The sequence below is a fragment of the Salvia miltiorrhiza genome, chromosome 3 (genome assembly GCF_028751815.1).
Source record: "Salvia miltiorrhiza cultivar Shanhuang (shh) chromosome 3, IMPLAD_Smil_shh, whole genome shotgun sequence".
Lineage (NCBI taxonomy): Eukaryota > Viridiplantae > Streptophyta > Magnoliopsida > Lamiales > Lamiaceae > Salvia > Salvia miltiorrhiza.
Genome location: NC_080389.1, coordinates 38743451 through 38759359, shown reverse-complemented (window position 1 = coordinate 38759359; position 15909 = coordinate 38743451). Strand labels below are relative to the sequence as shown.

Here is a 15909-nt window from a genome sequence, read left to right as displayed (position 1 = left end):
TATATTTATATAGATAGATAGATACACGCAAATATGAATATATGTTGTGTATGTACGATGACGGAGCAAGGAATTTTACTGGGGCAACTAATAATGACATAAAATAAAAGAGTACACACAAATTAAATGTTAAACTAGTAATCAGTTTATTAGTGAAGTGGTTATATTATATTTTAATATTAACAATTAATAGCTTAAATTCCTCTTATGTACTCTTCATATTCCAATTAAATTGTTGCAAAAAACTTTATTACTAAATTCTAGGCCATAATTATTCACATCTTAGAAATCAAATCACCATTGATAATTTAATAAAAGTAAGAATAAAGTAAACCAAGTAAATTTGAAAAAAGAAAAAAAAATCAAACGAATTATAATAAGTCCAAAGCAAAAAATAATAATGGCTTGATTCAAAAGCTATGTTGCACAGGCGCGAGGGGCGGGTGCGGGAGCGATACAATTCGGGTGTGGGGATACGGATTTTCAAAAATTATAGGGTGCGATTCGTGAATGATACGTCTATTATATTTATATATATTATTATATGTGACCAATCAAACTGAAAAAAGAAAAGAACATTTATAAATTAAATATTGCATTGCAAATATAAGTCAAAGTAAAAGTTTCAATAATGAAGTTCTTCAACAATTGCAAAAGAGCCCAAAAATAATGAAAAAAAATTGCATTGCAAATATAAGTCAAAAAGTTTCAAATTGCATGCAAATATAACTCAAAAATTACAAAAGAGCCCAAAAATAATTGAAAAAATTGCAAAAGAGCTCAAAACGCACCCTAAACGGACCCTATTCGTGGGTGTGCGCACCCGATTCGCGAATCTCTTTTTTTTTTTTGGAACACACGAATCGCACCCGCACCCGCACCCGCACCTTGCGCATATTCGATACTGCATTGTGCTATTTTTTGAAGAATTCGTGCATCATAGTTCAAAAGTTTGTAGCTGCCAAAAGAAAATGGGACTATGGGAGGAGAGCTATCTAGCAAATTTATAAGCTATACTCGCTCCGTTCACTAAAAGAATATTTATTTTTGTATTTAAATTCATCCATAAAAATATATGTATTTATTATACCCCAATACTTATAACCATTATTTACCAATATTATAATTACTCATCACTCAACCAAATTAACCAATTTAAAATTACAATAAGAATGAAACCCTTATTTCACACATAATCCACTTAGTTATAATCCTCAATATTATCCCTAATTTAGCAATATTGTCATTCTAGATTAACCACTCAATAAAATTAATTAATATAAACTATAATAAAAATGAAACCCCTTATTCCAATAATCCAATCACAATATATTCACCCAATTTATTAAAACTCTTAGATATTGAAGGTGTAAAGTCATTCTAATTAATTTGAACACAATAATTAAAACTAGACTATATCTAAATAACATTTTTGCGGCAAAATTTAATTAGACGAATAAATTAGTCTTAATCTTGGAGCCATGCATGTGGTTAATGGTCCCTACGAAATGATAATTTTAGGTGACAAGAGTAATCACATCGCAGGGAAAATAAAACATTTTAATCATAGCATATATATATACTAGTGTTTATTGCAAATCTAAAAATGGTGTAGCATGCCATAATTGGTGCTTCAAATAATTATAAAGTTTAATTTTGTGGGACACAACATTGAAAATGGACTAATGCAGCTAGCTCATGGCATGGCATAAGTATCATTTGACCCCCCACTACACTACATAACAGATGAGATGACTCATCAAATATCTTTATCCATTTCAAGTAAAATGTTTGTCACGTCATTACTTGCCTCGCATGTGAAACTCTATTACTACAAATTATATTTCATTTTCTATTACATATTGGTTGTCACGTGGTAAATTGCATAAATTAAGATACGCCTAAAATAATCGTGTTTGTGGGTGACCATATGCATGAGTTTTCCAATTGAAGGAGGGTCTTATAAATGGTTTGAAAATTGAAAATTCTTTACCCTCATCAAAATGAAAACGTAAATGTCAGAATCTGATTTTTTTTAATCCATCGTTATTGATTTAAAAGGATTAACTTTATAAAGTAAAAGGTGTGTGAAATGATGTAACAAAGGATAATCATAATTTATAATACTGAGTTAGTTGGACAAAGATTTGAGTTTGAATGATTTCAGTTTTTGAAATCATAATGAATCCATGAAGATAGAATTATGAGATCATATCACCAGGGGCGGAGCCAGACTTTGAAATCAGGGGGGTCCAATTTTTTTTAAATAAAATTAATAATTAAATAAATAATAAAAATTAAATAAAAAACAAATAATAATCATTAACATAATTATAATGTCATTTAAATTACATAACAAGTAAAAAAATAATTTATTTCTCAACTAACAACATTTCTCTCCTATTTTTCATGCTCTGAAACCTTTGCATAATAGCTTCATTAGTAACATTTACAAACACATCATTTTCAATATAAGGTACTAAGCAATCGTTCAAAAGATTGTCTCCCATACGATTGCGAAGAACACTCTTGATGATCTTTATTGCTGAAAAGGCTCTTTCAACGGTAGCAGTGGCAACTGGTAAAGTCAATGATAACTTAACTAACAAATACACCAATGGAAAAATATCATGTTTCCTTGTAGAAACCATCTTCTCGGCAAGAAATATATATATATCCAATCCAATCACTTGTCAAAATATTAAATATCTATCCATAATCCACTACACACAAATTAAAGCTATCCACTGACTTGACTTGCCAAATTAAAAATATCAACCAAATTTTCAAGTATCAAGTGATTCAAGTACCCATTCGGTGCATCTACCACAAACTTAATCAATATACATTTTTTCAAACAATAAAAACTCTATCTTCAAAATCGAAGTGTTCGTTCAATTCAAGGGACAGCAAACTCCCATTACAATCAAGGAATAAACAAAGAAAATTAAATTAAAACACCCAACTTCTTTGAAAACATAGCTATTTCCAAATAATAAAGTCTTCAATTGGAATGGAAAACATAGCTTCTTGACTTTAAAAATTACCTCGCACTGCCGGCTGCCGCAGACAGTCGCAGCTTGCAGCAGGAGATCAGTCAGCGGCGCACAGCTGAAGGCAGATAGTCGGTGACGGCGTCGACAACGGTAGCTGGTAGAGAAGCCGGAAAGCGGCGGGGCACAGCTTGAGAATGGCGATTCACAGCGGAAAGAGCAGCGGCGCCCAATTGAAATGGAAAAAATTCTGAGGTTAGGTTGAGTCGTCGACAGATGCAAAATTGAGCCCTAGAATTATTATTTTTTATTTTTTTTAGCACTATATTTGAAATTACTAAAATACCCCTGCGAAAATTGCCAAATTCCAGGGGGGTCCAGTGACCCCACTGCCCCCCCCTTGGCTCCGCCCCTGCATATCACAAATAGTGACCAAACAACCAATATTAGTTATCACCTTTTTCTTGATTTTATTCTACCTTTTGCTTTCCTTGATAAGTGCAGATTACACCTATCCTCTCAATATAATACTTTCTTCGTTCCATGAAACAAGACCTAGTTCTTCTCGGTATGGGAATTAAAAAATTGGTATTTTGTGTCAAGTGTGTAGATGAAAAAGTGAAAAGATGAATGAAGAGTAATTTTTTTGCTATTTTTAGAAACTAATCTTGCTTCGTGAGACAGACCAAAAATGAAACTTGGTATTGGGACTGAGGGAGTAATGTTTTAAAACCAAAATGGACCCTCTTCTAATTAATTAATCCTTTGTCGAGCATTTTGTCAAGAAAAAGAAAAAGAAAAACGACATGCCAAATTAAAATTAATACGGAATGTCTCCCACTTGGTCAAAAGTTTCGAATCCTTTTATCACTGGGGATTAGCAAAGATATACATGGTGATTATCTTTTAATCATTGCGAAATATTTTTGTCGTCCACGCTCAAGAAACGGATTTATTTTGCTTTTGATTTATTTCTCATTACTAGAATGCTCTCCTAAGATGCACAATAATGATTATAATATAATTAAAATCCCCCTAAAAAAATAATAATTATAATTAAAATAAAAATTAAAATTTATAATTAAATTAAGCTATCCATAATAAAATAATCAAAGCTTAAAATCTCTATATATAGTTAAGCTATCCCCAAAAAAGATATATAATTAAAATATTGTCACTATTACATCATTAGAGTAAAAGTTTATTTATATTTGCGCATTTTCACTTTCTCCCATATGATTTTATTTAAACACTTTCTCCCATATGATTTTATTTAAAGTTTTATTGGTTTATTGAGTAACTGCGAATAAAATCCGAAAGCAAACTGAATATTTTTGTCAATCTAGCTAGGGTCTAATAAAATGTGCAATTATTTTATCGTCTAACTAAAAATAATAATTGTGGAACTGCATTTATTAATTTGTACGCGGAATTGAGAATGCATGAAATAGACTAATTCTAATTTGCAATTAGGGATCATATGGATTTTTCAACTATTATTATTGCAGTTGGCGGTCATGGATTCAGGATTTTGAATTTCGAAGTACGACAAACTAAAATAAAAAGAGTATTTTTTTTTTTCTAACTTAAAGCTCAAAGTCTCAACTCTCAAATTTTGGTAGGCAGTCATTTCTTTCCTTTTTTCTTAACCTTCGAACTCTCGTCCTCTCTCAAATCTATTTCTATTTTTAGTTTTTTATTAAATAATTAAACACATAACACATACAATCTTTTTAAAATTGGATTGATTGAAAAAAAGACCAAAACCCAAAAGTAAGGACTTGAGCCTGAAACAAAGGGAAATGCAACTTTTTAGGGTACATAACACTCATTATAAAATATTTTGGGCAAATGGTTTTTAATACCCACTTTTATAATATATCTATCAAATCTACCCATCCTTATAAAACATCTATGAAAAATACTCACTTCATAGTGAAATTCCATTCCTACCCTTATACTGTATCTCTCTTAATTCTTCATCTTATACATTAATCCGCGCTTTCAAAATTGGTACCAGAGCGAATTTTTATAAAGGAATTATATTATATTTAATTTATTTTATGATTAACCTATGTGGGAGGAGACTCCATAAAAATTGTTATGGATCCGGACGAGTGTCCGAGATGTATTGTATACAGGAATTCTCTTCAAAATTTGGAGAGAGAAACTACTCGTCTTTTAGACGATCTAAACTGGAACAATCGAGCCCTCGTGACGAATATTCGACGAGGAGAAGATGCAGAAATTATTCGTGATATTATCACGGGTATTCAATCCTATCATGAGACTCTCATGGGAATCGTCGGGATCAGAACGGCGATTGAACGAACAAGAGATGAAGCCCATCAGTCCCACGACTAATGGAACAGAAGGACAAGGCGGGAGTAGCTTATCCTAGCTACCAAAAGATCGAGCCAAACTCTTCCGACAACGTCAACTTGCGGGAGATTCAAAGAACGGTGGAATGCTATGGCATCAAGCTGTATGATCTACCGGTAGAAATGAGCAAAATATCACTCCGACAAGAGGAAACTCTAAGCCCCTTACGTGATATTCTGAAAATGGTGGAGAACATTGAACGGCGGAAACCATGTTCCGGAAAAATTCGGAATTCGTGGTCCAAAGACCCGACGTATCCACTACCACTCAATGCAGCGCCCAAGGAGTTGCAGCCGGAGGACATAATCCGAATCGTGAAAGGAAAAAATCATGAATAACCTTGATCGAATCGGATTAGAAGATCTACAAGAGTTAGCAGAGTCATTTGCTAACCTAAACATGGTTGATCTAAAGATGAACCAAGAATGAGAGGTGCCCAAAACTGAGCATTCACAAGCAGAATTGTCTAAAAGAGATGGGGCTCAAGAAGATTCGAGCCATTATCAACGAACCAGACGACGCCGGCCTCAGATGCGGGATACTCTTGTAGGAAAGGCCACACTTGAACCAATCCATCCATACGGATTGATTCTCAACATCGATGAAGCCAGTTTCAAAGATTGGGAATGTCTCATCGATGAATGGGCTTCAGCAATGAAGATCGTAATTGCCACGATAGAATATGACAAAGATGAATTTGTCAAAATCTTTGAGGCAAGTTTTGCCGGCATGGAAAAGCAATTCTGGGATAAAGCGTCAACAAAGGAGAAGAATGAGTTGTTCACCAAGACATCAGCTCTTGAAATCCTTGAATTGGTTACCCATCAGATTAAAATTCATTTCCTTGGAATGGATTTTTTCGAAGGATCTACAGAAGAGAAGCGCAAAAAATATCGACAGGCACTTTACAATCTAAGATTGGTGGTGCTAGAGCCAAAAGCTCTCGATGAATTTCTGCGCATGTACGCCCTATATGTTCATATGGGGGTAGTTGATGATCAGACCGCCAATGATCTCTTTTTCACAAAGTTTCCGAGTCCATGGAGGGAGATGCTCATCAACGAGTATGTGTCACCAGGAGATTATCCTCTTGATAGTGCATCAAGAAGGATGTCATATGTACATAGGAAGCTGTCCGAATGGTGCCAGAAGGCAGCGGACCAGAGAAATCTCAAGAAATTGAGAAGACTCAACAAAAGATCTCCATTGATGTGCGACAACATTGATCTTCCAATAGAGATTGGAGCCGAGTTGCTGTATCAAAGGAAGAGCAGAAAGAAACATAGGTACCAACCCTATGAAAAAAGATCAAGGAGGAGTCCTTGGAAGCCAAGGACTATGTGGACCAGACAGAAGGCACGCTCCTACAAATCTGGCCAACGGAGCGGACCATCAAGAAGTCGGTTTTCATCTCAAAAGTGAAACCCGGCAAGGAAAACTTTCAGGCGCACCCAGGCCAAATCAAATGAAAGTTTCAAAGATTGCAACTGCTGGACATGCGGTGCAAAGGGGCATATTTCTACCAACTGCCCCGACAACGAGAAAAGAGTGATGAGGAGATTCGAATCCACACCGAATATCGAAGATGCCATCTACAACCAAGAACTGATGCCAGTATATCGGTTCGAAGATATATCCTCTGATGAGAGTATATACGAGCAAGAAGAAGTCTTTAGTTCTGAAGATTCGGATACGACTTATGGATCATCCGGAGACGAGTCAGACTAAAGAAGAGAACGAGGTTTTTCACTCTCAAAAGGAGGATCAGAAAGGATTTATCAGCCATTTTCTGATTCCACAAGAAGAGGTGGTGAAGAAACTCGTGAAAAAACTCAAGGAGAAAACCACGGAGGTACAAACATACCAAGGGTTTTCAAGCGGGAGAATGAATCAAGTTCTACACAGCTTGAGTCCATTCAAAAGAAAGCATCATGTCTTCTTCGGCGTGACCAGTCGAGAGTTGGCGCTTCCAATTGAAATAACAGGCAACCATGTGGAGATACAATTAGTTCCAGCCGCAGACGTGCGGAGGGATCTCTCAAAAATGAAGCCAGAAATCGCCAGCACGATGAAATGGATTCATATTGGAGCAATTCAGTTGGTAATTAAATCTGCCCTCTCACCAGGGACAGATACACCAATTGATGTTGCAATTTGCGACAAGAGGATTAGAGATCCAAAAGATGCAGTTCTGGGAGCTTTCTCAGGCAATCTCTATGCCAAGAAGATCATAACCGAATTATATCCATAAATCGCTTATAATCTCCAGGATTCATCTTTCAGCCGAGCCCTGACACTCTATCATGACTACAAGAGGAAGGAGCTAATGACAGAATGAAATAGGCCATACTCGATTAAATATCAAGTATCGTATGCCCTATCAAATTCCCACCACACGGATTTATTTCTGGGGAAAGAATTTATTGAAATCCCAGAAATATTCGAAGAAGTAGCCAAAGCAGTAAATCCGAACCGAGTGGAGATTCCCCAGATTAGGGAAATCGATATCGAAGTAGGAGATAAGCAGGTGCTAGAACACAATCAAAGTCTCAGATTGGGAGCACCAAGGCTATCATTCCAAGGAGATAGGCTGACCTCAAGGCCTTTTGAAAGGAGTTTTTCTCATTCTTATGAGAGAAGGGTGATCCAGGAAGCACCGGTTCCAAGCATAAGAGTGAATCTCAAATGCCCTGAAGGATGGAGACGTGTTTCCACAAGATTTAATACAACTAAAAGGAAAAACCAGTTTCCTTGCAACACATTGTATTATTTGGCGAATCCAGAAAGTAACCGATCTATCGGAGCACTGGAAGTCGGAGGCTTTGAAATCCAAGTCGAAGGCGAAGCCGGACAAGAAGTTGATGTCCTAATCTTAGGATGTAATTTCCTCGACAACTATCAGCCATGGTCATGGAAAGCAAGTGGAATGGAGATCACAATCGGAGGAAGGAGGTTGTTGATCCAATGACGAGTCCATTCTCGATTTACATCTCTATGGGGATGTTATACGAGGAATTCAAAGCAGAATATTTTGCTGCTTATGTTGATTCAGGAGCAGGAATCTGTACGGCAAAAAGAGGAGTCTTTCCAACAGAAGTTGAAGAAGAACTGACTCGAATTGCGGGAAGGGATTTCTCCAAGAAGATTCTTCTCTTATCAAAAGGAGTAAAACAGACATAAATGTTGATCGGCGGAGCAGGCCAAACACCTTGGTACAATGTCAAGACTCCACCAATCTATTTCCATGATACCGGCGCAGATATATTATTTGGAAATAATTTTCTGCAAACCTTCAAGAGGTATACCAGGACAATGAAGCCAGGAAGCGTGGTGTCAATCCTTCAAGAGGTCACAACCAATTGTGACCATAAGATCATTGTGCAAAGGCTCGAATGAGATTTTAATCGCTCAATGTCAATCCAATTCCGCAGCAAGCGTGGTGAGGATGGCAGACTCTGGAGACCACAAATGAAGGATCAACAGAGATTCAGAGATATTTTGCTCAAATGCAGAATCGAGGGATTCCCAGATCTCTCCGAAGGGGAAACACAAATCCTCAAAGTCTCCTTGATATCACATAAAGATATTAAGGAAGAAGAACAGGTGTCCATAGCCGACGTCAAAAGAAGAATCCAGAAGTGTTATCATGAGGATCCTTTGGCATGGTGGGACAAGAACCAGCTCAAAGCTTCACTGAAAGTTAAAACTAGAAAGGAGCATGAGTTCGTAAGGTTCAGACCTATCCTGATGAACACTCAAGATCAGCAGGATATGAGGAGCATAATCAAGGAACACCTTGATTTAAAGTTGATCGAACCAGGAAAATCGCCTTACAGTAGTCCTGGATTTCTGGTGAGAAATCATGGGGAGATCAAGCGAGGAAAACTAAGATTGGTAATTAATTACAAAGGGATTAATGACATTCTTGAGTTTGATGGATATTTCATCCCAAGCAGAGAACACCTTATCAACTGCATCAGAAGTGCAAAGGTATTCTCAAAGTTTGACTGCAAATCAGGATTTTACCAGATTCGCATGGAGGAAGAGAGTAAGAAGTTCACAGCCTTCTCAACTCCACAAGGACACTATGTCTGGAATGTCATGCCAATGGGGCTAGCCAACGCGCCTCAGATATTCCAAAGAAAGATGGATAATCTTTTCAAAGATTATTCTTCATTCATGTTTGTTTATATTGATGATATTCTTATTGCATCAAAAAACATTCATGAACATGTCAGGCATCTGGAGATCTTTGCGGATGTTTGTCACCAAGAAGGATTAGTGTTGTCTGAAAAGAAGGCAGTCATTGCTACCCAGAAGATGGAGTTTCTGGGAATCGAGATCGATGAGTCGGGAATAATTCTACAAGATCATATTGTGGAAAAAGTCCAGAAATTCCCAGAAGATCTCAAAGAAAAGAAGCAGCTTCAGAGTTTCCTTGGAGTTGTTAACTTTGCAGGGATGTTCATCAAAAACCTTGCAGAGCATAGGAAAATCTTCAGTCCACTACTGAAGAAAGATGTTCCATTCATATGGAAGGAGGAGCATCGCGAAGGCATGAAAAAGCTGAAAGAGATTTGCAAAAATCTCCCAAAACTTTCCATACCCCAAGATGAGGATGAACTCGTCCTATACACAGATGTGAGTGACTTCTGGTGGGCAGCCGTGCTCACTAAAATCACCCCCTATGGAGATGAACCATGAAGATACTGTAGCGGTCTCTTTTCCGACAGTGAAGCTGTGCGATGGCACATCAACGAGAAGGAATTCTATGCAGTTAGAAAGGCGTTCAAAAAATGGCCGCTATTCTTACTGGCAAAGAAATTTACTCTGAAAGTCGATAACACTAATGTTAAGGTTTTCTTAACCAAGAAAATAGAATCTAAACCTGTAAAGGCTAGATTACTTCGATGGCAAGCTGAATGCCAATATTATGAGTTTAATATTGTCATTTTGAAATCTGATGATAATATTCTTGCAGATTTTCTGACAAGGGATGGAGCCAACTGAGGTTGACGCCATCATCATACACCAGAGGCAGCTCCAAGATAATATGGAGATGCTACAACAAGAATGGCAAGAGTGTATACTCCATGCCAAACAAGCTGGAAGGATACAAACGGATGATGAAACCAAAGTATCCAACCGTATACAAGCATGTATTAAGGAGATGATAAATCTTCATGATACAATTCACAAGCCGCTCCTGCACGGGATTAGGGCTCCCCTAATCGAAGCAGGCATTACCGTACCGGGCGGATTACCGGTAGCAGGGGATTCAAGTACCCCTAGCACGAGTTCTGAGGCTAAGGTGTCAAAACCGGATCCTCAAGAAAAAGATGTTGCTAAGGCTTCACCGCCCGAACCAACATGTCAACCCTCCACCTCTAGGGAAAAAGAGGGAGAGATCAGCCTTAGGCCGGTGACGGGCAAATCTAAGGTTGATACTGATTTTGTTGAAATATCTCCTTTTTGGCAGCTATACCAAAGCAGGTGGGAGAAACTCAACACCAGGAAAGGCATTAACTCGGGGAACTGCCAGGTTGATGTAGGAGGAAAATATCCTCGTGTGTGGATGACCACCGGTGCCAATCCACAGGATGTTAAAGAATGGTATGAGTTTGGAGCTTTGGCTTCAGTTTATACCGTATCTCCAGCATTCGCCGGAATCAAGGGTCTACCAAAATGGATCCAAGAAACGGTGTATGATGCTTGGGCAAACAACGAGTCGCTCAAGCGAGGAGATGTTTTGGAGCTATACTTCTTTAGTGCAGCCCCAGAACCAGCAGGGAAGGGAAACCACGAAGCTTTTCATTTCATAAAGCTTCAAAGACCAGACAACCAGGCCTTAAACCGAATCAAGGCCCCTGATTATCATTCCTCAATCGTCGCCACTTACAAGGAGGATCAAATCTCCACCCGACGAGCATGGGGATTGTGGGTCTGTCTCACGGAGATGGACAAAGTCAAGTCCATATTTAAGTTCTTTCAGAATTCAAGTCTGGGATCGTTCCTGTTAAACACTATGACGGGAACCACCACCAAATTTGCCGAAAAAGCCTTTGAGGAAAAAAGGCAAATGCTCTGGCAAAACAAGATCACGGAGAGCAAGGAGACTCGTCGCAAGTTCTGCAATATGGCTCACTTGGGCCATTGGATTGAGCATATCTGCGTAGAATGCCCGACGCAGAAGGAACCGAAATTTGGAAAAGGTTTTCTCCCAAAACCCGATCGAAGAAGATTCCGATTCGACGAGTATGAGGAGCACAAGACTCCACGTGGACGAGCACCTCGGGCACCAAAAAAGTAAGATGCCCGACAAAGAAAACGGAGTCATGTGACTCACAACGAGAATCTCACTCACCAAAAAGAAAACGACAAAAGTGAGTGGGTTATCATACAGGCGGACAACTCACCAAAAGAAGACGACAAAGGTGAGTGGAAGGAAAGGACAGATTACCTTATTAAAAGTAAGGTAAAAATACAGGAAGACCACTCAACCGATAAAATTGAGTGGAGAAAAAAGCAGCAGGCCTCTACCATCAGCTAAATAATGGAGTGAGGGACCACGGAGGCATGTGAAGGCACAAGCTGGTGTCGGCCATTATTGCCGACAAAAGAAGATGGCAGTCACCATCTAAGCTAGCTGGCCACGAGGAAGGAATCCAATGCCAACCACCAAGCAATTATAGAGGGCATCAGACCTCTATAAAACCCCGAGCTCTGGAGAGAAAGGGATCATCGAATATTTCACAACTCTCTCACACAACACACTCTCTCTCTAGAATTTTGTCTTTGTAATTTTTAATTTTCTGTTTCTCAAAAGTTTTTTAATTTTAGTTTTTAGTTCTTTTAAATTTTATGTATACAAGTATTAGCTACGAATGAGTAGCTAAAACAAGTTTGTCTCCTCCCTAGGGGATGTTTTATGAAATAAATTAAGTATTTTATAATTTCTCTATAAACGCTTTTGTTTTTGCTCAACTTTCCGGTTTAGTAGAAAATTTTCTTTCATTTATCAACAAAGTATTATACGTCGGCACTTAGTGAAGGAGGAAGGTTGCAACCATCCCTTGCGAGCGCGTGGTTGGACGGAGCCTTGAGGGCAGACGGTCCGTAAAACGCAACAAGCACTGACTCCTGAAGAAGACCAGTCGACTAAAGGTATAATGTTGATTTATGTTAAGATTAATTTTGAAGTGTTACGGAAGCATGTTGGGCCTGATAAGTCTTCACCAACTATTTCCGATTTGAACATGGAATTGTATTATGATGATTTATTTAGAGGATTTGTTAAAGGGTAGTTTTGTCCTTAATTGTGAGATGGGTAGTTTTATAAGATGTGTTATGAAAGTGGGTATTTTTGATAGATAAGTTATGGAAGTGGGTATTTTAAATTTTGATCCAATAAGATTTTGGGGTACAGTTGTACCCCCACCGCCCTACTCTCGGTCCGCCCCTATATCTGGGACTAAGCCGATTGGTTATATACCTACGACTCTTCTCGGGAAATTACATGCTTTGCTTATTAGTATTGAGTCTACTGACTTATGTATTGAAGTAGATATGCGACGGGATCGATCGTTATGTTTACTAATGCTCTTTTGGCTATTCATGTGCTTCACAATACATACAAGGAATTTGAAGCTCTGAGTGACGATTTGTGGGAAACTTTTCAACATGTTAGTAAGATGTGATTTTTTATTTTATCATGCGGCGCAACATTAATAAGGCAGCACATGAACTAACTAACATGGCTATTAGTTCTAATGCTATAATGATATAAACGTTCCTACTTGACTTCTAGATATTACTCGTTACTATTTAAATATATGAATTCATATTTTTTCCTAAAAAAGAAGGAACATATTAATTTTTCAACTATTATATGTCCCATGCCAACTACATATAAATAGGGAAATTATCTTTTTTTTATAAACATTAAAGAGAAATGATAAGTGCACATAATCTATATTATTAAAAAAGACAAATTTCATCAATTTCAAAATTGAATAGGAATTTTGTGATTATAATAAAATGGAAGGTTTATATTTTTTTTTCTTCCTCTTTATCTTTATTTCTTCTTCTAAAATTGTGAAATTTGGCTACTTATAAAATATAGTTATGCATATCAAACTAAAGGGTCACGACAAGTGCTTTTATTTAATATAGTTTATGTAAATATTTGATTAAAATTGTTAAAGTTTTAAGGGAAAAATAGTAAGTTAGCCCCCATCATAGACATCCTATGGCGTTTGGCACCCTATATTCAATATTCGATCAATCAAACCCCTCATGTTCCAATTTGGGTGCAGGTCGTCGTTAGACGAAGGGGTTTAATTGTACCCAAATTGGAACATGGGGGGTCTAATGACGCTGTTTGTAAACTTTTTTATTATTATTGCAATTCACCTTCACTTTCTCTGTGTCGCCGAAATTTAAGAGAAGAGGAAGAGATCGGTGGTGCACACAAGCAAACATAAGACAAATCAAACGTAATCTGGAATCACAGAGATATCACTAAACATAAGACAAATAACCCATTCACACGCACATAAGCAAAATCAACAGATCTGGAATCTTATCAACACAAAGATACAAACAAAAGTGGCGCAAGATATTCAACCTGGCTGAATTTGGTCTTGAGTTGCGCGTGATTCTGCTTAAGAAACTATGATAATGGTGACCCGACGCGTTTAAGTAAAGAGTGAATTGCGACAAGTATGATATAATAATGGAGTTCAATTAATCTGAGTTAATGTTTGGCGAGATTTCTAACGATAATTAACGGAGTTTTGAGTTTGCGAGTAAATAAATCAAACCCAAAATTTTCATTGATTATAAAAGTTTTTCAATTAACCAATTCAATCACTGAAGGGTTGTTTGGTTTGGGAAAATGAAATGAAAGGTTTTTTCTGTAAATGGGTTTTCTGAGTGTTAACCTCGTCGAAGGCGCGACAAAGGGTGACGAACTAGTAGCGCGCCTCGTCGGAGACCAGTGGATTCGCCATACCTTCCCAGTCAATTAGAAGTAGGCTTTGCTGCTGCTTAAAGTCGCAAAAGTGTCTTCAGTCGATCTCCTCCCTCTTCTCTTAAATTCTAGTGACGCAGAGTGTGAATGTGCAGTGCAATAAAATAAAAATACTAACGTCGTCATGAGGCCCCCATGTTCCAATTTGAGTGCAATTAAGCCTCTCTCTCTCTCTCTCTCTCTCTTTATAACAGTGTTAGCTAGATAGAGGGGCTTAATTGCACTCATATTGGAATATAGGGGGTCTAATTGATCGAATCTTGAGTAAATGGTGCTAGACATCATAAGGGTGTTTATGATAGGGGCTAAATTGCTATTTTTCCCTTTATTTAAAGATTGGAGCTTAACAAAATTCTCTCTCTTCTCTCATCTTTCTTTAAATAAATCTACTTTTCAATTATTATTTTTTTCTTCTAACATTTTTTTTTTTTTTGCATTTCCACAATATCAATTATTTAGCGCAAATATTATTTTTTGGCTAATTGTTTGGATATTTTCTTAAAAAATTTCCACCCTTAGGATAGAAACATTCGTGTTTTATTTAACATCAGAGCACCTGATTCAAGTGGTTTGAACCTACACCCACGTGTGAAGTCGCGGGTTCGAAACCTGTTGGTGGCGCAATTCTCTTATTCCAGGTCAGTTTCTTTCATTTAGCTTTTCAGTTTCATTTTTTGTTATGTTTATTTCTCTTTTTTTTGCTTTTCGGTTTTTATTTTCTTTAGTTTCTTTTTCTTTTCAGTTTCATTTTTTTTACTGCTATTTCTTTCTCTTTTTTTTGCTTTTCGGATTTTTTTACTGCTATTTCTTTTTCTTTTCAGATTTTATTTTCTTTAGGGGGGTGTATTCGTTCCGGATTTTTATAGATTTTAAAAGTCCGTGGATTTTAAAAGTCTATAGAATTCTGACAGATTCTTAATGATTTGGAATGAATTCTTGATGAGATTTTTAATGAATTGGCGAGAATTTGACGTGATATTTTCGGATTTGAATTCCACAAATGCAGCGAGCGCTGGGCACCCACGGGCGATAGAAACGAAGCCAGCGGCCGCTAGCATGCCACGACCGCTGGATACCCAGCGAGCGCTGGGTTCCAGCGAGCGCTGGATACCCAGCGAGCGCTGGCATTGTGTTATATATATACGTTTGCGCGACCGCTGGTGCCCTAACTCTATTTTCATCCTTTTCCATTTGCGCCGCAGACCCTCCTCCCTTTCCATCCGCGAACCACAGCTCTAAGCCACCGCCATTTTCTCCTTCTTTCCACTTTGTCCGCTGCCTCTCATCTCCACCGCGCTCCACCCCACGCCTAATTTTGTTATTTCCTCCAACTCCAAACGCAGCCGCACACACCTCCTCTTCCCACCCAACTCAACGACCTTCACCACCGCGCGAACGCTGCCACCCAGCCCAACGACCGCTGACATCAGACAATATGCCGCCGCGAACAAAAAACGCCAACATCAGGATAGAGGAAGATATGGAAGAGGAATATCAGGAAGA

General features: G+C 37.8%; 1 long non-coding RNA gene across 1 annotated transcript; it reads right to left on the bottom strand.

Moving 5' to 3' along the window:
- Positions 1-2297: 2297 nt before the first annotated feature.
- LOC131016636 (uncharacterized) lies at positions 2298-3402 on the bottom strand. Its single transcript, XR_009099150.1, has 2 exons — positions 3048-3402; positions 2298-2602 (listed from the first exon to the last, which is right to left on the bottom strand). It is a non-coding gene; the product is annotated as an uncharacterized LOC131016636 (long non-coding RNA).
- Between the last annotated feature and the right edge of the window lie 12507 nt (positions 3403-15909).